Raw genomic sequence first — 23547 nt, forward strand, 5'->3', positions numbered from 1 at the left:
CCTAAACCGAGGCCCCCCCACATCGCCGCCACTATAATACATTTTTTTAACCCCTAATCTGCCGACCGCACATCGCCGCCACCTACATTATCCCTATGAACCCCTAATATGCTGCCCCTAACATCGCCGACACCTACATAATATTTATTAACTCCTAATCTGCCTCCCCCCCAACGTCGCCGCTACCTTACCTACACTTATTAACCCCTAATCTGCCGACCGGACCTCGCCGCCACTCTAATAAATGTATTAACCCCTAAACCGCCGCACTCCCGCCTCGCAAACCCTATAATAAATAGTATTAACCCCTAATCTGCCCTCCCTAACATCGCCGCCACCTAACTTCAAGTATTAACCCCTAATCTGCCGACCGGACCTCGCCGCTACTATAATAAATGTAATAACCCCTAAAGCTAAGTCTAACCCTAACACCCCCCTAAATTAAATATAATTTTAATCTAACTAAATAAATTAAATAATATTAACTAAAGTATTCCTATTTAAAACTAAATACTAAAATAAACCCTAATATAGCTACAATATAACGAATAATTACATTGTAGCTATTTTAGGATTTATATTTAATTTACAGGCAACTTTGTATTTATTTTAACTAGGTACAATAGCTATTAAATAGTTATTTACTATTTAATAGCTACCTAGCTAAAATAATTACCAAATTACCTGTAAAATAAATCCTAACCTAAGTTACAATTAAACCTAACACTACACTATCAATAAATACATTAAATAAATTAACTACAAGTACCTACAATTACCTACAATTAAATAAACTAAATTACCAAAAAAAACAAACACTAAATTACAAAAAAATAAAAAAAGATTACAAGAATTTTAAGCTAATTACACCTACTCTAAGCCCCCTAATAAAATAACAAAGCCCCCCAAAATAAAAAAATTCCCTACCCTAATCTAAATTAAAAAGTTAACAGCTCTATTACCTTACCAGCCCTTGAAAAAGGGCTTTTTGCGGGGCATGCCCCAAAGAAATCAGCTCTTTTGCCTGTAAAAAAAAAACACAATACCACCCCCCAACATTACAACCCACCACCCACATACCCCTACTCTAACCCAAACCCCCCTTAAATAAACCTAACACTACCCCCTGAAGATCTCCCTACCTTGAGCCGTGTTCACCCAGCCAAGCACCGATGGACCAAAAGAAGACATCCGGAGCGGCAGAAGTCTTCATCCTATCCGGGCAGAAGAGGACATCCGGACCGGCAGACATCTTCATCCAAGCGGCATCTTCTATCTTCATCCATCCGACGAGGAGCAGCTCCATCTTCAAGACCTCCGGCGCGGAACATCCTTCTTCAACGACGACTAGACGACGAATGAAGGTTCCTTTAAGTGACGTCATCCAAGATGGCGTCCCTCGAATTCCGATTGGCTAATAGGATTCTATCAGCCAATCGGTATTAAGGTAGGAAAGATCTGATTGGCTGATTCAATCAGCCAATCAGATTGAAGTTCAATCCGATTGGCTGATCCAATCAGCCAATCAGATTGAGCTTGCATTCTATTGGCTGTTCCGATCAGCCAATAGAATGCAAGCTCAATCTGATTGGCTGATTGGATCAGCCAATCCGATTGAACTTGAATCTGATTGGCTGATTCAATCAGCCAATCAGATTTTTCCTACCTTAATTCCGATTGGCTGATAGAATCCTATCAGCCAATCGGAATTCGAGGGACGCCATCTTGGATGACATCACTTAAAGGAACCTTCATTTGTCGTCTAGTCGTCGTTGAAGAAGGATGTTCCGTGCCGGAGGTCTTGAAGATGGAGCCGCTCCTCGTCGGATGGATGAAGATAGAAGATGCCGCTTGGATGAAGATGTCTGCCGGTCCGGATGTCCTCTTCTGCCCGGATAGGATGAAGACTTCTGCTGCTCCGGATGTCTTCTTTTGGTCCATTGGTGCCCGGCTGGGTGAGCACGGCTCAAGGTAGGGAGATCTTCAGGGGGGTAGTGTTAGGTTTATTCAAGGGGGGTTTGGGTTAGAGTAGGGGTATGTGGGTGGTGGGTTGGGGGGTGGTATTGTGGGGGTTTTTTACAGGCAAAAGAGCTGATTTCTTTGGGGCATGCCCCGCAAAAAGCCTTTTTAAGGGCTGGTAAGGTAATAGAGCTGTTAACTTTTTTAATTTAGATTAGGGTAGGGACATTTTTTTATTTTGGGGGGCTTTGTTATTTTATTAGGGGGCTTAGAGTAGGTGTAATTAGCTTAAAATTCTTGTAATCTTTTTTTATTTTTTTGTAATTTAGTGTTTGTTTTTTTTGGTAATTTAGTTTAGTTTATTTAATTGTAGGTAATTGTAGGTACTTGTAGTTAATTTACTTAATTTATTTATTGATAGTGTAGTGTTAGGTTTAATTGTAACTTAGGTTAGGATTTATTTTACAGGTAATTTGGTAATTATTTTAGCTAGGTAGCTATTAAATAGTAAATAACTATTTAATAGCTATTGTACCTAGTTAAAATAAATACAAAGTTACCTGTAAAATAAATATAAATCCTAAAATAGCTACAATGTAATTATTCGTTATATTGTAGCTATATTAGGGTTTATTTTACAGGAAAGTAATTTAGTTTTAAATAGGAATACTTTAGTTAATAATATTTAATTTATTTTGTTAGATTAAAATTATATTTAACTTAGGGGGGTGTTAGGGTTAGACTTAGCTTTAAGGGTTAATACATTTATTATAGTAGCGGCGAGGTCCGGTTGGCAGATTAGGGGTTAATACTTGAAGTTAGGTGGCGGCGATATTAGGGAGGGCAGATTAGGGGTTAATACTATTTATTATAGGGTTTGCGAGGCGGGAGTGCGGCGGTTTAGGGGTTAATAACTTTATTAGAGTAGCGGCGAGGTCCGGTCGGCAGATTAGGGGTTAATAAGTATAGGTAAGGTAGCAGCGATGTTGGGGGGGCAGATTAGGGGTTAATTAATATAATATAGGTGTCAGCGATTTTAGGGGCAGCAGATTAGGGGTACATAGGTATAATGTAGGTTGCGGCGGTGTCCAGAGCGGCAGATTAGGGGTTAATAGTGTAATGCAGGTGTTAGCGATAGCAGGGTCGACAGATTAGGGGTTAATAAGTGTAAGGTTAGGGGTGTTTAGACTCGGGGTTCATGTTTGGGTGTTAGGTGCAGACTTAGAAACTGTTTCCCCATAGGAAACAATGGGGCTGCGTTAGGAGCTTAACGCTGCTTTTTTGCAGGTGTTAGGTTTTTTTTCTGCCCAAACTGCCCCATTGTTTCCTATGGGGGAATCGTGCACGAGCATGTTTTTCCAGCTAGCCGCTACCGTAAGCAACGCTGGTATTGAGGGTTGAAGTGGCGGTAAATTATGCTCTACGCTCCCTTTTTGGAGCCTAACGCAGCCCTTCAGAGAACTCTAAATACCAGCGTTGTCTTAAGGGTGCGCTGGACAAAAAAGCAGCGTTAGCTACGCGGGTCTTTACCGACAAAACTCTAAATCTAGCCGTCTGTTTGTATACTTATTCAAGCAGCAATTTTGGTGTAGCCCTTTGAATACCCTCCTCCTCAAGGGAGGGTATTCCTTAATACCCAGTTCGTTTTTAGAGCATCGAAACTCGAATTTCATATTTGAAGAGACTTAATTTAATTAACAACATAAATATATCGTAACTCAAAGTTTGCTACCTAATGCAGATTCTAATAAACCCTGTATATCAGCAATCCTGACCTGGTACTCAGCAAAGCGCTTTTCTTCTTGAATTTGAAGACAACGTCTTGAGCGCAACATTAACTGACTGTAGACAATTCTATCTGATTACTTAGCTTACGGTAAAATAGTCTGTTCATACTTGATTATTTAACTCATTTTATAATACTAGTGGTAAAGGAACAGCATATATCAGAGACGTTCATATTTAATTATGGGAACACTTTTTTCCTTAAATTCAATGTACAAGTTTTTAGATGTATAGTAACATAACTGAATCTCCACTAACAAACCCTGTAATTTGTGGCTCACAAACATAGTTACAATAATTTAAGCCAAATGTTGTAGTATTCACAAAAAACAGACAACCATGTCAGCTGGTAATGATTAACCTGGTGCAAACAACCTATGAAAGCTGAAGTATGGGAAAGTTTTAGCATTTTTTTCACAGCTCAAAGAATACTGAGGGTTACACTAATATCGTTGCTTGAATACTCAAAAACATAGTTACAACAATTCAAATCAAATGTTGAAGTATTTACAAAAAATAGACAATTATGTTAGCTGTTAACGATCCACTTTGAACAAAGAACCTGTGAAAGCTGAAGCAGGGGAAAGTTTTAGCATTTTTTTTACAGCTTAAAGAATACTGAAAACAAAGGGCTACACCAACATTGCTGCTTGAATAAGTACAGAGTAACTTATGTTTGATAACTGCTGGTAAGCAGCATTTATAATCACAACCACAGTTAATTAATTAGCATTTTCATTTTCATGATACAATTTATTGGTAACCACAAAATGATATAAACAGTGTAAAAACAAACAACCTGTGAAAACCGAAGCAGAAAAAATAAGCATTTCTTCATAGCTTAAAGAATACTGTAAATAAAGGGTTAAATAAATACCGTTACTTGGATAAATATAAAAACAGAGTAATCCATGCTAGATGACTGCAAGCAAACAGCATTCGTAATTATAACCTTAGTTAACCAAATGGCACTTTTACTTTTGTGATGTATTTGTCTTTCAACTATACAAAAGGTATAATAGTGTAGAAAGATCTCACCAAGATACCAGATATGCATATACTCAAGATTAACTAACCTAGATCAAAATGTCTCAATATATGACACAAGCAGTGCAAAAATAAAACACTACGTATTTATTATGGTTAAGTGAACAGTTCATGGACTAACAGATTCAACATATTGAATTCAATCGGTTGAAATGACTAACACATCCAAACTGAGAATAAAGTTCCAAAAAACAGTAACTACACAATATATACCCCAATCCTAGCATAAAGCTTATAACCACTTAATTATACAAGCCAAATAGAAATACAATACCAAATTTATAGTGACGAGACAATATAACCAATTAAGTAATTTTAATCCAAGTAGCTGGGCACACTTACTGACACAATATTGTGACTAACATCCTTACACAAAGAGATTCAGATCCACTTGTGCTGTACTTTGAATAGAGATACCAACACACCCTAGTATTCTCCAAATTCATATGGAATATAATTGATATAAGTGTTCAATCCGCTGGAAAAATACCACACATAAATATCTTTTCCAGCACAGTCAGATTACTGGGGCACACCAACTTACATGATTATTTACTTTTCTAAGTAATAATTTGTCAGAATTCCAATTACAAAGTGAATATTACAAATCTGCAATATCTAGGTAGCCTGTCTCCTACTATTGTTTACCTATTGACTAATCCTTTCCACAATGGTACAACCAATACTTCAATAGGTATTGAATACAGGCAATTTGAGGTTTTTTGTGATTTTAATACAAATACACACACATAATATTCTAATTAATTTATATCATAATAAAAGTTAAGTTTTACCTTTTAAATACTCCAACCCCTATGCTTTTTTAAGCACAATGTCTTACCTATTAAGGGGTCTTAGAAGTGCTATATAAGTGGAATCTTTCTAGTCCAGAATTTCCCCTTCTGGGAAATTCTTCTGACTTTAACCTTGCAATTAAACATTTTATTGTCCCACGTTCAGCATCCGTTCATTATTATTATTATTATTATTCTTTATTTATAAAGCGCCAACAGATTCCGCAGCGCTGCCCATGGGTACAAGGATAACAGTACAGTGGAGAAACAATACGATAAGACACAAAATTTTACAGACAAATACAGGGGGAGTTGAGGGCCCTGTTCCCGTGGGAACTTACAATCTAGATGGGTAGGAGGATTGGAAACAGGAGGTGGGGACTGCAGAGGTGAGAATGATATTAGTGAGGAGATAGAGGGCAACTGTTAGTTAGTTGGTTAGTTTGTTAATAAGTCGGGTGATAAGCTTCCCTGAACAGAAAGGTCTTTAGGGAACGTTTAAAGGAGGAGAGGTTAGGGGCAAGTCTGACATCTCGAGGAAGTGCATTCCAGAGGGTTGGTGCCGCACGAGAGAAGTCCTGTAGTCTAGAATGAGAGGAGGTGATGGTAGAGGATGCAAGAAGCAGGTCGGTGTTGGATCTTAGGGGACGGGCAGGGGTATATTTGTTGATGAGTGAGGACAGGTAGGGTGGGGCAGCATTGGTGAGGGCTTTGTAGGTCAGGGTGAGAATTTTGAATTTAACTCTGTTGTGAATGGGGAGCCAGTGAAGGGACTCACAGAGAGGCGCAGCAGAAACAGAGCGTCGAGAGAGGTGGATTAGTCTGGCGGATGCATTTAGGACGGATTGGAGGGGAGAGAGGCGGGAGAGAGGGAGGCCAGTTAGTAAGTTGCTACAGTAGTCAAGTCGGGAAATTACCAGGGAGTGGATGAGCTGTTTGGTAGTTTCAGCACTCAGAAACGGGCGAATTTTGGAGATATTGCGTAGGTGGTTGCGGCAGGATGAAGAGAGCAGTTGGATGTGGGGAATGAAGGACAGATTTGAGTCAAGAGTGACTCCGAGGCAGCAGACTTGGGGTGATGGGGAGATAGTGGTGCCGCCAACTTTCATCTTAAACACAAACATTTAGAAGTTTATATTGATTTTGTTCGACCACAAGTAATACTTAAAAGAAGATAAAATGTATCATTTTGTCACCTTTTTATAATTAAAGTGAATGTAAAGTTTCATCAATTAGTGCCCGGTTTTTAAAAATCCCGCCGATCCCCCGCCTCAGCTCCTCTGTACTTATGTCAGAAATGACAAAACCGGCTTCCTCCAATCATGGCTTCCCCCCCAGGGCCTCCTTCTCGTGATCCCCTGCTGTGATTGGAGGAAGCCGGTTTCGTCATTGCTGTGTAAGTACAGCAGGAAGAAGCAGGCAGGGGATCAGTGATCCAGCTTTGGAGAAGTAAAGGGTAAGTATTACTACAAACACGGTGCAATGTAAAGTTTCTTCAATGAAAGTTGCCGAAACATGTTAGCCATAAGGACACTGCATATGCCACTGACTGGTGGTTTCTGACTTTGTATGTAACTTTTTAAGCTGTTCAACTCCGTTAATAAAAGCTAAGTTTTATCACACCATTGGATGGACCGGTGCTCCTTGTTTTCTTTATACGTTATCTTGGATCTGGGGCGAAGCATGGTATTTTTGTTATCCAATTCAGACCTAAAAGGCTACAGAAGGATTTGCTGCATACAAAACAACGGGGTGAGAGGAACACTTACAGTGCTGGAAAATGTCATCAGCGGTTGCCGGGTGAAAGAGGGAGACGAGCGGGTGTGCACAGCGAGCAAAGGTGCTTGACACAGAGGTGCAGAATGGATATCTGAATCAAAAGCAGACCCACCTAGCGACTCTCCTTAGGACCCACCTGAGCAACCGAGACGCAGAAGGAAGACACGGGTACATCACATCACTAAATCATCACCATAATTCCTCACTTATAAGTTTTAATATTTTAATATACACTGTGATTGGATGAGGTTCTGAAAGTCATCAAGCCACAGCGTGTCTGCCGGGCGACTCTCAACGGTTCCGGCTTGCTATTTCCGACACTTAGTATCGCTCCGCTTGTGACTATTCTGTTTACTTGGGGGAGGGTCGTTGATTCCACTTCTGTGACCCGACGTTACTACTCTATGCCTTGGCACCTCTCTCTTCTTGTATTTATTTTCCTCTTTTTAATAGTATTTTTAAAAATTGGGCACTGATTTATGAAACTTTACCTTCACTTTAAAGGGACAGTTTACTCAAAAATTTTCTTCCCTTTAATTTGTTCCCAATGATCCACTTTACCTGCTGGAGTGTATTAAATTGTTTACAAGTAGCTCCTTTACCCTTATATTGGCATTTGAAATTGTTAATTTAGCATGTGGTATCCCCACCTATTCTGAAAGTTTGTGGCCGCGCGTACCAGCTATAGATAAGATTTGTAAACACAGCCAGCAGAAGAAATTACACTTCCAGTGTGATAAAGCAGAGATAAGGTAATAAAATGTTGATTTTCCATTGTTCTCTCAAAGTATTGGTGATTGTTTTAAGGACAGATATAAGATAAAGAAGCAAGTATATGTGCACAATGTGATACAGTAATGAGATCTGATTATACCTACAAGCTCAACCTATTTTATTAGGCTGTGGCTTCAAAACACAAAATCAGAGCTTTAATATACAGAAATAAACCTTAAAAAGCTAATTTTCATACATTTTTTACTCTGCAGTTGGTAAAAAAAGCAATTGTAAACACATTAAGGGAAAAACTATTTTACAGTATACTGTCCCTTTAAGGAGAGAATAAGACCAGGGGCTGAAAGGAGCTTGGCCTCATGAAAGTATCACGGAGCCAGTGCACATTGCGTGCAGAAGGGAGGACATGACTGACGGTTGTAAAGAAGCAGAGAACCCTGTTATACTACAGGAGGCTACAGATTAAAAAAAAAGCACAACCACTGGGTTTATGGCAGACGACTACCCACTTCTATGCGAATAGCTACACAGCAGGGTTTAGTGACCCAGAGATACTGGAGTTATCCAGAGAGGATCTGTGAAAGTCTTTGGCTCTCTCACACTGACTGATGTCTACACACGTCTTAAAGGGACATACAAGTGCAAAAAGAAAACACTCTAGCATTTAACCCCTGCAAAGGGTTTAAACAGATAAAGTCAAGTCCAGAGCAGAAATTTACTACTGGGCACTAAACTGAGATTGATGGCTACACATATATGCCTCGTCATTAGCTCATCAGATGTGTTCAGCTAGCTCACAGTAGTGCATTGATACTTTTGAGCGAATATTAACTGTGTTAACCCACAATTTGGGCAGGTTAATAATAGTGGCGCTGCCAGGGGGTACAAGCTCCTAGTATAATGGCTGCCCCCCCCCCCATATGACCCACACAACTGTGATTGACTCTCATTTGCCAACCACCACTTTGCAAAGGCTCCCCACAGCTCTGGCTGGCCCCACCTATGTAATATCAAGTGCCCGCTATTTGTTTATCCTGGGGACACCACTGGTTAATAGCCATAGTTGCTGATTATTTCATGTCTTGAGGTAACTAGTATTTGGTCTAAATTATTTCCTTGTTAAAAGTAAATTTCCTCTAAATTGCATTTAATACTTGTAAATAGCAACACCCTGTCAATCACAAGACTTTTCTGCAGTCTTACAATAAACTAACATACTAGGTGAGTGTGAAAACATTGTGAATTCAAACACCCTGTTTACTGCAGGTATTTTACCATAGCCAAACTGCACCCATCACTTGCACCAGTAATTCAGGCTTGCGACACAGCTAGCCACTGTCATTTTGTTAGCAAAATCTCCATGGCTTTGTAGTTTATCAAAATCATCTTTGATGAAGCCAGTGGGGACAGATATTTAGCAGGTTTAGACTTGTGACGTCTGCAGTGTGCACTTCTTGGTCACAGAACTGGAAAACCCACATTTTTCAGACTCTTATTTTATATAAATTCACTATGACTATTTTATAATTTGTTTATTATCTGAACTTCATTACATCAGAGCATATTACAACAATATTGAGCTTTTATACTGATTTTTTTTTTACAATTTGTGTTTCTTGTTTTTAATCTATTAAAGTAGGGAAACCTACGACTCTGTATATCAATAGCCCTCGGGGTGAGAGCTGAGATATATCAGTGTGTGCTGTATTAAAATGGCAATTTCGATGTCATTATCTAGGGAAGACTAGAGCGTCTTTTGTAGTTGAACTCCTGCACTCACTGAACCTTTGTTTGAGAGTTAATTGGGGTCCGCACCTATAAAGTCTGCAAGGTAAATTTACTGCAAATTGAAGAGATTAGATTAGACAATTTTATTATTGCATTATATTATTACTTCTGTGTGAGTTCTTTTTCTTTAAACAGTTGTGATTTAATGAAAATATATGCACTGTGTTAGAACTTTCTCATTCTGATTCCCTTTCAGATGACATTTAATTTGATACTGATATGCCCCTAACAACAAAGCACACCGCTGCAGGCTGGATGCAGTAGTAATAGATATACCTTTTAAGGTCTAAAAATAGCTAACAGAGGTTTGTGATCTGTCATTCATTTCAGAAGTTTGAGGATTTTTTTTAAATGTATTTATTCATTTTTTAAGATTACACAATTGGTAACACATCTCTGTCTGTGTGTGCACAATGTTTCTCAATTTAAAGGGACAGTTTACCTAAACATTTTCTCCCCTTTAATTTGTTCTCAATGTTTCATTTTACCTGCTGGAGTGTATTAAATTATTTACAAGTAGCTTGTTTACCCTTATTTCAACATTTTAAATTTAGCCTGTGGTATCCTCACCTATACTGAAAGTTTCTATACTAAAGTCCAGGCTAATGACAGGCAATGTAAACATAGCAAGCAGAACAAATTTACACTCCTGGTGGGGTGTAGAAGAGATAACTAATAAATTGATAATTTTCCATTGTTCTCTCTAAATATTAAACTTTGGTTTACAGACAAACATAGGGAAGTTTATGTGTGTGTACACAATATGATAACATGAGATCTGATTTTACAACTTTTTCATATACACAAATAAACCGGAAAATGCTATTTTGCATACATTTTATACTCTGCAGCAGGTACAAGTCATTGGAAATACATTAAGGGATTTTTTTTTTACAATGTACCGTCCATTAAAGTATTAGAGATGGAGGCAAAGCTACAGGTCTATCAGTGCTATCCACCATTGTCTATATAGAGAAGTGCCACAGGCAATAAAGTCACTTGTGAATGTCTTGGTTCATTACCAATTTACAGGTTCATGGGCTCTATTATTTTTGTTCTTTTTTTTTAATGAAGCACATGTCCAGGTCCATTTTCTGCTAACCTCCAACAGTTGATAAAATGGGTACTGCAAATTAGGTAACTCCATTGCTATGAAATTTGGTTGGACTTTTCAAATAAATGATAATGACGATAATAATTTGTAGTCACTTTACGAGAATAGTTTTACAAACCCAAATATGATCTCAGCTTTGTTACATGGAATTGGAGCATTTTGCAATGCCTTTATTCTTTGTGTAATGGAGGGTAGAACATCCTTGTCAATACTGTGACCACAAAAATCCAATTTGCCCCTTCCAAACTGTAAATGTTTCTAATTTATCCGCAGTCCATGAATCTTTGAGAAACTGCCTTCACATTTAATTTATGACTTTACATTGTCTCATCTTTGAGAGGTGTAAATTCATTTACAAAGTCAGCTCAAGTTACTCTAGAACAGAGGTCAGCAACCTTGGCACCCCAGATGTTTTGGAACTACATTTCCCATGATACCCAGCCAGCCTAAAGAGTTTCTGAGCATCATGGGAAATGTAGTTCCAAAACATCTGGGGTGCTGACCCCTGCTCTAGAACACTGTTTTTCAAAACTGTCCTCAGACCTCCCTAACAGGCCACCTTTTGAGGATATCTGAACTGGAGCACAGGTGAAATAATCCACTGATTAGTAAACATGGTTATTTTACCTGCTCTCAATCAAAATAATTCTAAAAACCTGACCTGTTGAGGAGGCCTGGGGACAGGTTTGAATAGATTTTTGCAATACATTTCCATTAGCAAAAATGCTTTTAGTAAAAGTCATTACTGTTTTCTGTGGCATATGCAGTGCGTGCTATGTGCACCACCCCCTTCTCAAAGAGTGCCGATGTTAAAAAGAAAAAAAACAAAAACTTGCAAACTGGAAATTACTCAAAATATGTGTTTTTTGTGTGTGTTATTTTATAATGTAGGTTTTTCTGCATCATATACAGAACCCTGCATAGCAACATAAACATCTCTCAAACTAAAATTCTTTGAGGAATCTCGCCATACTAAGGGGACAACTTAGATCATCTCGCCTGACCAGAGAGCTTTAGTTCTAGTCACACATAGCGTGTGTATGTAGTGGAAACAGCAATACCTTTTACTAGACGTAAGGACGTATATTGCAAAAATGCTTCTATTTAAACTTGAAATGGATTAATGCACATTTCACAATTTTGACCTTTCTATCCCTTAAAGGTGAAAGAATTGCACTTTTTTAAGTCATTAATAGTATTATTTTTTTTAATCAATAAATACTGTTCCTTACTTCTGTCAGACTTTTATAAATCGTCCTTCTTCACACAAGAACTGTATTTGGGAGCACAAAACTACACCAAAAGTCACACAAACTGAAATATCTCCCACTTGCCCCATAGAGAGCATGATGTGAGAATAGTTTTGTAAGACTGATAAGTAATCATTTCATATCATCTAGGATAATTAGTCAATTTGTAATTAGAATATACTAACAGGTTATGCAGCCTTAGATAGCTGAAACATATGTTACTAAGTTAAAAAAAGATTTAAAAAACCTGTTGGTTTAAGACGATACATTTTTCTCATTTTACAGTTTTATGTCATTTCTTTGCGACAGTACTAATACCATGAATAATCAGGACATGTTAAAATACTTCTGTTACAGACTGAGGGCTAAATACTATTTAGAATAATGAACGGAGATAGACTTGCTGGGTGGTTCCTTTCATTAAGCCTTGTACCCAACAGAGAAATCTCCAGCTTGTCTTCTTGCTTCTCACAACTCAAGACTACTTAAGTGCCCCACTTTCACTTACCTTGTTTAAAGGTTGTGCCTGTGTGATGAACAGATCCTCTTGTTAAATGCTAGATCGTCCCATTCATTCTCAGGTCACTGAGGCTGTGGCAGACAACTGTTCTTGTGTAATCCTGGCTGTTTGTCCCACAGATCTCTCCCAGTCCACTTTCCCTAGTCCAGATCTTCCTAGTAACTCAGCCCCTTAGGAGTATTTCCTCTCACTGCTCCTCTATTCAGTCTCTCCTCTAATCTTTTCTTTCCATCTATCACTAAACACATCCGCTCCCTGTTTTACTTAAAAAGGTTTTAAGGTTTAGTGATAGTGTGGGTTTTTTTTTTCTTACTGACTTTCATATGATTCTTTCCTAGCTGTGCCCCCTCCCATTTTCTGTCTCTTTTTCTCCCTCCCTCCACCTCTCTTTCTCGCTATCTGCACAGAGAGCCATTCAGTTGTTTAGAAAGAACAAGGCTTCTGTTATCTGTAAAAGAACAAAGAGCAGTCTCAGACTTACTGGTGTCTATGTCACAGGGGGGGACTGTCACTTACAGGTGGGGGAGTCACAACTGGATGCTCCTTACAGGTGGGGGAGTCAGTTAAACCACATCCTTGTATAAATAACCATGTAAAATGTATAATCTGACAAGTATGCATTGATATATTTTATAGCTATCCCGGTGCTGGATAAGCATATTATGTCATGCCTTCACTAGGAATTAATACAACTGTAGGAGTTGTGCATATGCATATCAAATTAAAAGCTTTTTTTTTGTCTTGAATTGTTAATGTGATACATGCAAAATATAGTATAAAGGGACCTTCTAGTTTCCATTATGGAATGTAAAAAAACCCAGCTACGATAACAGAAGGTCTGTAACCAATAAGGGTGCGCCAAAAATAATAAATATATAATATAAATGATGTGAAGTGATAGAAAACACCTGTAAAACATATGAGGCAAATGCTAGTGCTATATGCATTCAAACATAAGATATTCTAATAGTATTCAAAACTATAATTACACAGAAAATCATATATATATATATATATATATATATATATATATATATATATATATATATATATATATATATATATATATATATATATATGTTTGTGATATCACTTGACAAACAATTTATAGGATAAATAAATGTAAAAATAAAAACAATAAGTGAGTAACTCGTGACCCAATAATGAGTTATAGTGAATGAGGTCTTAATATATGCATATATAAATGGAATCACAAACCGTGATCAGCAAAAGTCAATTCAATAGTCCGATATCAGTAACAGTTCCTCTGTCGTAGTCACAATGATTAATATGGTGGTCACGATGATTAGTGTATGGTAGCTTGAAATAGATGGTATCCAGAAACAGATGGAAGGCAGCTCTCTTGTAAGATAGAAGATACAAGTAGCAGTTCCTAAAAATAGGAGAGAGAAGAGGCGCCTAATGGTATAATATCGTTGGTGTAGGCAGATTTAGACTTAAATGAACATCAGATATACTCACAAAGTCCAGGTGCACATCCAGTGCAATAGTAAATGAACCAAGGTTTTAGAGCCACTCGGCTGACTCAATCACTGGGGTAACAGCTTACACAGGAACACCTCCTTGACAATGTAAGGTCCCAAAGTGAATCTGATATCCAAAGAAGTGAAGCAAGGTTGGATAAAAAGTATTGTATTTTATTAAAATCACTTTAAAAAGCAGGAAACACAGTAACGCATTTCTCAGCGCTTACGCTGTTTCATCAGGCTATAAGAGCTGAGAAATGCGTTGCTGTGTTTCCTGCTTTTTAAAGTGATTTTAATAAAATACAATACTTTTTATCCAACCTTGCTTCACTTCTTTGGATATCGGATTCACTTTGGGACCTTACATTGTCAAGGAGGTGTTCCTGTGTAAGCTGCTACCAGTGATTGAGTCAGCCGAATGGCTCTAAAACCTCGGTTTGTTTACTATTGCACTGGATGTGCACTTGGGCTTTGTGAGTATATCTGACGTTCATTTAAGTCTACATCTGCCTACACCAACGATATTATACCATTAGGCGCCTCTTCTCTCTCCTATTTTTAGGAACTGGTAAATGTAAAAAAAAGGTCCAAACATTTCAGAGAACCATTAGTACCAGATAGTGTATTTACTAGTAGCTAGTCACTGTCAATACATACAATTGGGTTGCAACATAAGTCAGTGCTGGTGTAACGTAATTTTGTTTTACTGACTAATACCTTTTTAATAGGTGGACAAAATCTTATATTGTTGCATTGGTATCAGCCACCTTGTGCAGACTGAAGGAGATATTTAAAACTAAGTTAAAACTCTCTAATTTAATTATATATTACACGGCAGCTAAAACAGGCATTATATCTGCCCTTCAATGATTTTATTATCTGCATGTGAGAGATCAAGTTCCAAAAACATAAATCATGCTTACCAGATAATTTAATTTCCTTACGTGTAAGGAGAGTCCACGGCTTCATTCCTTACTGTTGGGAAATACTGAGCCTGGCCACCAGGAGGAGGCAAAGACACCCCAGCCTAAGACTTAAATACTTCTCCCACTTCCCCTATCCCCTAGTCATTCTGCCAAGGGAACAAGGAACAGCAGGAAAAATATCAGGGTATAAAAGGTGCAAGAAGAAAAATATAATTTAGGGGGCCACCCATCAGAGAAACACGGACGGGGGCCGTGGACTCTCCTTATACAGAAGGAAATTAAATTATCTGGTAAGCATAATTTATGTTTAATATAAGGACAGTCCATGGCTTTATTCCTTACTGATGGGAAACTTATACCCAAGCTCTAGAGGACACTGAATGATAATGGGAGGGACAAAAAGAGAGGCGGACCCTAATCTGAGGGCGCCACAGCCTGCAAAACCTTTCTCCCGAAGGCTGCTTCAGCTGAAGCAAAAACATTAAACTTGTAAAATTTAGAAAAACTGTGGAGGACAAGGTAGCTGCCTTACAAATCTAATCCATATAGCCCTTGCTCTTAAAGGCCCAAGAGGAAGCCACTGCTTTAGTAGAATGAGCCGTAATTTTCTGAGGTTTATGTCCCACTGTCTCAGAAGCTAAGCGGATAATACTCCTTGACCAAAAAGATAAGGAAGTCGAAGAGACCTTCTGACCCTTAAGCTTCCCAGAATAGGCAACAAACAAGGAATATGTTTGTCTAAAATCCTTAGTAGTCTGAAGATAAAACTTCAAGGTGCGAACCACGTCCAAATTATGAAGCAAACGTTCCTTCAAAGAAGAAGGATTAGAACACAAGGAAGGAACCACAATCTCTTGATTGATGTTGCGGTCTGACACGACCTTAGGGAGAAACCCTAACTTAGTACATAGGAAAGCCTTATGAGAATGGAACACCAGATAAGGAGGCTTACTTTGCATGACGGCAATCTCAGATACTCTGCACGCAGAAGCAATAGCCAGTAGAAAAAGAACCTTCCAGGACAACAACAATGTCAATTTCATGCATAGGCTCAAACGGAGCCCATTGCAAAACCTTAAGAACCAGATTCAGACTCCAAGGAGGAGCCATAGATCTGAACACAGGTCTGATCGTAATTAGAGCCTAAAAAAAAGACTGAACATCTGGAAGCTCCGAGAGCCTCTTGTGCAGTAAAACAGACAAGGCCGAAATCTGTCCCCTCAGGGAACTGGCCAAAAGACCCTTCTGCAGTCCATCCTGGAGAAACAATAGAATGCGACGAATGAGAAAACCCTCTCTTGGCAAGGACTAAGCGTTCAATCTCCATGCAGTTAGCCTCAGAGAATCTAGATTTTGATGAACAAAAGGACCTTGTTCCAGCAGATCCCTGCGACAAGGTAACCTCCATGGAGGAGAAGATAACATCCTCACTAGATCCACAAACCACATCCTTTGCGGCCACGATGGAACAATCAGTATTACTGACACCTGCTCCAGCTTGATGAGGGCCACTACCCGTGGAAGGAGTGGCAATGACGGAAAAAGGTAGATTAGACTGAACCTCCAAGGCACTGCTAATGCATCTATTAGCTCTGCCTGAGGATCCCTGGACCTTGACTCATATCTGGGTAGCTTGGTATTGAGACGAGATGCCATGAGATCTATCTCCGGCATCCCCCACATGCTGCATATCTCCGCAAACACTTCGGGATGGAGAGACCATTTCCCCGGGATGAAAGGATTGTCTGCTGAGAAAATCCGCTTCCCAGTTGTCCATACCCGGAATGTGGATTGCTGACAGTGAACAGTTGTGGGCTTCCGCCCACTCCAGAATCCAAGTTACTTTCCTCATTGCTAGGGAGTTTCTCGCTCCCCCCTGATGGTTGATGTAAGCCACCGAGGCTATATAGTCTGATTGGAATCGGATAAACCGGGGTGAATTTAGAAGAGGCCAAGCCTTCAGAGCATTGTAGAGTGCTCGAAATTCCAGAATGCTGATCAGGAAGGAGCGTTCCTCCTGAGACCACAGGCCCTTTGCCTTCTTGGCACTCCAAACAGCTCCCCATCCTGATAGACTTGCGTCTGTAGTCACAATCTCTCAGAATGGTCTTAGAAAGCACGTCCCTCGGGACAGATGATCTGGACAGAACCACCAAGAGAGCGATTCTCTCGACCAGCTGTCCAGGGAAATCTGTTGAGACAGATCCAAATGATCGCCGTTCCATTGTCTCAGCATGCACAGCTGTAAAGGTCTAAAACAGAACCTGGCAAAGGGAATTATGTCCATGCTGGACACCATCAGACCAATTACCTCCATACACTGAGCCACAGATGGCCTTAAGGAGGTCCAGAGGGCAAGACATGCCGAAGCTAGCTTGCAACGTCTCTGGTCTGTTAGAAATATCCTCATGGATATCGAGTCTATTATAGTACCCAGGAATTCTACCCTGGTGCATGGAATAAGAGAACTCTTTTCTATGTTTATCTTCCATCCATGAGATCGAAGAAGAGTGAGAAGAGATACCGAATGGTCTTCAGTTAGATGAAAGGATGGTGCTTGAACCAGAATGTCGTCCAAGTAGGGAGGTACTGCTATACCCTGGGTTCTGGCGACGGCCAAGAGAGCGCCTAGAACCTTTGTGAAGATTCATGGAGCAGTAGCTAGACCAAACGGAAGTGCAATGAACTGGAAATGCTGATCCAGGAACGCAAAGCTTAGGAACTGGAAGTGGTCCCTGTGGATTGGAAGGTGAAGGTAGGCATCCTTCAGATCTATCGTGGTCATGAACTGTCCTAACTAAACTAGAGGAAGGATGGACCTTATTGTCTCCAACTTGAACAAGGGGACATTTAGAAACTTTTTAAAGCACTTTAGGTCCAGAATCAGGCGGAAAGTTCCCTCCTTCTTTGGGACTACGAACAGGTTTAAATAGTATTCCAAACTTCTTTCTGTGATAGGAACCTGGGACAATGACCCCTAAGGAGGTTAGATCCCCCACGCACCCCAGAAAGGCTTCCCTCTTTTCTGGTCTGGAAGACAGGCTTGAGAGGAGAAATCTGCCCTCCGATGGATGAGATTTGAAACCTATCTTGTATCCCTGAGCCATGACCTCCAGGACCCATGGATCCTGCACATCCCTAAACCAAGCATCTCAAAACAGCGATAGTCTGTCCCCTATACGATCCAGCGCCGGATCAGGGTCGCCCCTTCATGTTGACTTGGTCTCGGCAAGCTTCTTGTTCTGCTTGGATTTATTCCAGGATTGGGCCAGCTTCCAAGTGCTCTTGGTTTGCTTGGGCTTAGAGGAGGACTGCTGACGTTGGGACTTTTCAGAACAAAAGGAATGAAAATTGGATCCTTGTCCTTTAGATTTGTTCTTTTTATCCTACGGTAGGAAGGCACCCTTGCCCTCTGTAACCGTGGAGATAATGGAGTCCAGGTCTGGACCAAATAAAATATTTCCCTTAAAGGGAAAGTTGTCTAGTCTTAGAAGGCTTGTTCGCAGACCAGGACTTCAGCCAGAGTGCCCAACGGGTCTGTACTGAGAAACCAAAAAACTTAGCATTCAGGCGAATAATCTGCATGCTTGCATCACAGATAAAAGAATTAGCAATTCTCAAGGCTTTAATTCTTTCTTGGATAACATCGAGGGGACTCTCCACCTTGATCAAATCTGCTAAGGAGTCGCACCAGTAGGCCACAGCTCCAGCAACCGAGGCAACAGCCACTGCCAATTGAAACAGGTATCCCGTATGCTGAAACATTTTTCTGAGAAAAGTTTCCATCTTCTTATCCATCGGCTCTCTGAATGACGAGCTATCCTCAAGTGGGATAGTAGTACGTTTGGCTAGTGTGGAGACAGCACCATCCACCTTAGGGACAGAATACCACAACTCCAGCTGAGAGTACGGGACCGGGAATCATTTTTTTAAAGGCAGACGAAGGAGAAAAGGAAGGGGAATGTTTACAGGTACAGGAAAAGATAGCGGTGCTACCCTGTCCTCGTACACTCTGTCTAATTTAGGAATCAACAGTTCAGCAGGCAGCTTGGCCTCTGGAACCTCTAATTTCGACAGAACCTCCTTTGGAAGAAAATGTAAGTGTTCAATTTTAAATCTAAAGGTTGGCTCCTCCGCAGGCGGAGGCCAAGAGGTAGCACACTCCGATCCAGAAAGTTCACCCTCTGAAGATTCAGAGTGTGACCCATCCTTGGATACTTGAAAAACAGACAAATCTAATAAAGTGCTGGGTGACCCCTGGACCGGAGAGCTATGTTTAACCTTTCGCTTGTGCTTTCCAGGGTGAGGTAAAGCACTAAGAGCCTCAGACACCGCCATCTTTAACTGTGCGGTAAAGACTGATGGTAAAAGGCACCCTCCAGACGGAGGATCATGGTTGCTACGGGAAGCTGCATGTGATGAGGGAGATGACTGATGGGTATGCACCTCATGGGACGGCGAGTCCTCAGAGGTGTACGGCTCGGTAGTAGGGATGGGCGAATGTGTTTATACCCGAATTCAAATGTTAGAACGAATGTTATTGTAGAAATTCGATTTACATAATAGAATGTTGATAAGAACGAATATCGATTTTCGAATGTTATTTACAGTTTTCGAATGTCACATGAATGTCACATTCGAATTCGAATGTTACATTCGAATTCGAATGTTACATTCGAATATCACATTCGAATTCGAATATTACATTTATAAAACACAATTGTAGACTAGAAACACTATTTTGAATGTCACATTCGAATCGAATGTCACATTCGAATATTACATTTATAAAACACAGTATAAGACTAGAAATACTATTTTGAATTTGAATGTCACATTCAAATCGAATATCACATTCGAATCGAATATCACATTTAAAACACAGTATTAGACTAGAAATACTATTTCAAATTTGAATGTGACATTCGAATTCGAATGTAGCATTCAAATTTGAATATTACATTTATTAAACACAGTTGTAGACTAGAAATACTATTTCAAATTCGAATGTCACATTCGAATTCGAATATTACATTTCGAAATTGAATGAATACATAGCTAAACATTCTATTATTCGAACGAATATTTTCGAATTTTATTGAAAAATTCGAAAACGAAAATTCGAAAATAGAATGTTAGAATGTTATATAACATTATGTATCAAAATTCGTTTTAAATTTCGAATTTTTAGAAACATTCGCCCATCCCTACTCGGTAGTACTAAAGGGGTTAACCTTCTTAGACATAATAACCTTGTTGATGCATATGGAACATAGTTGAGAGGGTGGGCATACCAAGGCCTCCTCACAATATAGACAGGTATTACTGTTAGGGATAGAAGGAGTACCCTCGAGCATATCAGAATCCTCCATAGCTTGCGCTAATAACAGTAGGACACAGAATAAATTATCTTTTATTTCTCACAAAATGGCACTCACCACCTCCTAGGCCCAGGCAACAGAGAAACAAACGTCTTCCCTGACAGCTAGCTCGGTCAGGGAAGGGAAAACGAAAGTGTGACCACACCCGGTCACCTGGTGCACAAGACAGGACCGCCTCTGCTATGAGAATAAGCATGCTAAGGTACAAGATGCGCAGCATTTAAAGTGAAAGTAAAAACCTGTGTGTTCCGTTACCGCATTACAACAGTCTATGAGTCCAATAAATCTCCACATAAAGCAGCATAAATCAACGTATCACATTTCATTAATCCCCACTGTTCAATAACCTCCCTCAGGAGGCATTAACCCAAGATTCTATTAAGATAAAAGGAGCCACACTGTGACCCTGTCTTCTAGCGTTTTCAACATATGTACGATCTTACCAGAATCCATGCTGTGGAACAGAATCACAGCCTCTCAAGTGTGACAGTCTCGTAGCATCGCTCCTGACATGGACTTGAGTAAAGAAAAAGCAGACAGTGAAACTCATCAACACTGGTTGCTTAAGGAGCTGTTAGCAGGCAGTCTGGATGGGTTCGCAGAAAGACTCATCCTGCATCTCCAGACTCTGACTTTTGTTAATGCTCTCACTGAGAGGCTGACAAGACTACTTAAAACTCCAGTCCCATACCGAAGGACATATACCCCTCCTGAGGAACAACTATGAAATCTTCTTACACTTCTCTGCCCTCCTCCTGTGACGAAAGGCAAAAAATGACTGCGGGATAGGGGAAGTGGGAGAGGTATTTAAGCCTTTGGCTGGGGTGTCTTGGCCTCCTCCTGGTGGCCAGGTTCAGTATTTCCCAAAAGTAAAGAATGAAGCCATGGACTCTCCTTATATTAAGAAGGAAAACTTAAATTATGCTTACCTGATAATTTTCTTTTCTTCTGATGGAAAGAGTCCACAGCTACATTCATTACTTTTGGGAAATAAGAACCTGGCCACCAGGATTAGGCAAAGACACCCCAGCCAATGGCTTAAATACTTCTCCCACTTCCCTCATCCCCCAGTTATTCTGCCGAGGAACAAGGAACAGTAGAATAAATACCAGGGTGAAAAGGTGCCAGAAGAAAAAAATAAGAAACGCCCCACAGACAAAATACAGGTGGGGAGCTGTGGACTCTTTCCATCTGAAGAAAAGAAAATTATCAGGTAAGCATAATTTAAGTTTTTCTTCATAAATGGAAAGGTGTTCACAGCTGCATTCATTACTTTTGGGAAAACAATATCCAAGCTATAGAGGACACTGAATGCAAAAATGGGAGGGTACTATAGGCGACCCATTCTGAGGGCACCATGCCTTAAAAAACCACAACCCAACCAAACCCTGCTTCGTCGGAGCCGGGCAAAAAAACTAGAAGGAAAAGGCCCCAAGGAGACTGACCCGCAGTCTGACAGCCTAACTAGAGACCGCAAAGCAGACTCACTGAGCCAACACTCCTTCAGGAGAACCGTCGCCCTGCAGTCGGTCCCCACACAACCGTTACTAGTACAGTACCAAAATCCCCAAAGGAAAGAGGACAAGGGTGAACCAAAGGGATACCCAGAAAAGTACAGCAAGATCCACTAAAGGAAAAGAGGCCAAGTCCACAGAGACCTGAATGGATCCCAAGAACAAGGAGAGACGATGCCCAACCCACAAGGAGCAAACCAGCATACTCAAGGATATTTAACTGTCTTTATTTTAGTTAAATATTATTGTAAGTGATGTGTTTGCTGAGAGCCGATGAATGGACGACTCAATGGGTCATGTTAAGCCCCGCAACCGGAGGCATGTAGGTGGAGGGGTACTTGACCCAAGGGGAGGAGTTAGGCTTGTCAGTGCTAAGGGGAGGAGTAAGCAGGAGGTCCCAGGAAGTGGAGTTTGTCGCCAAGTCAGTTCCTGATACGCACCGGACAGGAGTAGTGCCGCGATCATCTTACCTCCCTCCCTCCCTCCCTAAGAAGATATTGTTTTGTCACAGCATTAAGGCGGGTGTGCTAGGCATCAAAATGTTTTGACCATGGCAAAAGCGGGGTTTATTTGGTAGCCTCCCCAAGGGGTGGGAGAGCTGGGTAATTGGCTACTTGGGCATGGGGTCCCTTGAAGCTAAGTAAAAGAGTAAACTAAGTAACGGACTGGGCACCTTGCTATGTCCAGCGGAAATTAAAGACGGCCTGGTCAATTATAATTGTGAATTTGAAAGTGGAAGATTATATTATATTGGTGCTGGCACAAACAAAGAAATGGTTATTGATTTTCATCATGTTATTGTGTTTAACAGTGGTTAATTTATAAGTGTTATTTAAAGTTATGTGTTATTTAATAAACAGGCTGTGGCCAGATCTTTATCCATATTTAAGTCTCTGTCTTTATTTCAGTTAAATATTATTATAAGTGATGTGTTTGCTGAGAGCCGATGAATGGGCGACTCAATGGGTCAGATTTGCTGCAAAGCGTTTCATCTCTGTTTCCTCACACGCTGCAGTCTCTAGAGGAGCAGTGACATCACACGCATTCCCTGAATCTCAGCTGACACGGAAGTGGTGACGCTCTCACTCTGATTCTCTCAGCCGACACGGACGCTGTAAGCTGAACATTCACAGCTTGTTGTGGCCTCCAACGGACCTTTGCTTCTTATCTGAAGTAAGTTCTTCTCTGTGTTCAAAACTATATATATCAGCTATATTTACCTGATGTTTTTACTTCATTTAAACTAACAGATTTGTTGTCCAGGACTAAGAACTCGTGATATCGTTATCTCAATTAATACATTTCCTTTACTAATATTGCTTACCTGCATCTCACCTGTGAATCTAATACCTATCACAACCAACCTAGTTATGATACCATTATCCATTTATAGATAGTGTTTCATGTCCACTGTTATCCACTATTTTTATCTAGTAATTTTAAGTTGCTGATTGAAACGTTTATCCTCATG

The 23547-nt window shown here is 40.1% G+C and overlaps 1 protein-coding gene across 1 annotated transcript in view; it reads right to left on the reverse strand.

Moving 5' to 3' along the window:
• GAL3ST1 (galactose-3-O-sulfotransferase 1) overlaps nt 1-13180 on the reverse strand; it is an 89734-nt gene extending 76554 nt beyond the window's left edge. The window contains exon 1 of the mRNA XM_053702209.1: nt 12757-13180. The gene's annotated coding sequence lies outside the window, so the exon portion shown is untranslated. The remainder of the gene's footprint in view (nt 1-12756) is intronic.
• Between the last annotated feature and the right edge of the window lie 10367 nt (nt 13181-23547).

Source organism: Bombina bombina, chromosome 2 (assembly GCF_027579735.1).
Source record: "Bombina bombina isolate aBomBom1 chromosome 2, aBomBom1.pri, whole genome shotgun sequence".
In the NCBI taxonomy this organism is placed as follows: domain Eukaryota; kingdom Metazoa; phylum Chordata; class Amphibia; order Anura; family Bombinatoridae; genus Bombina; species Bombina bombina.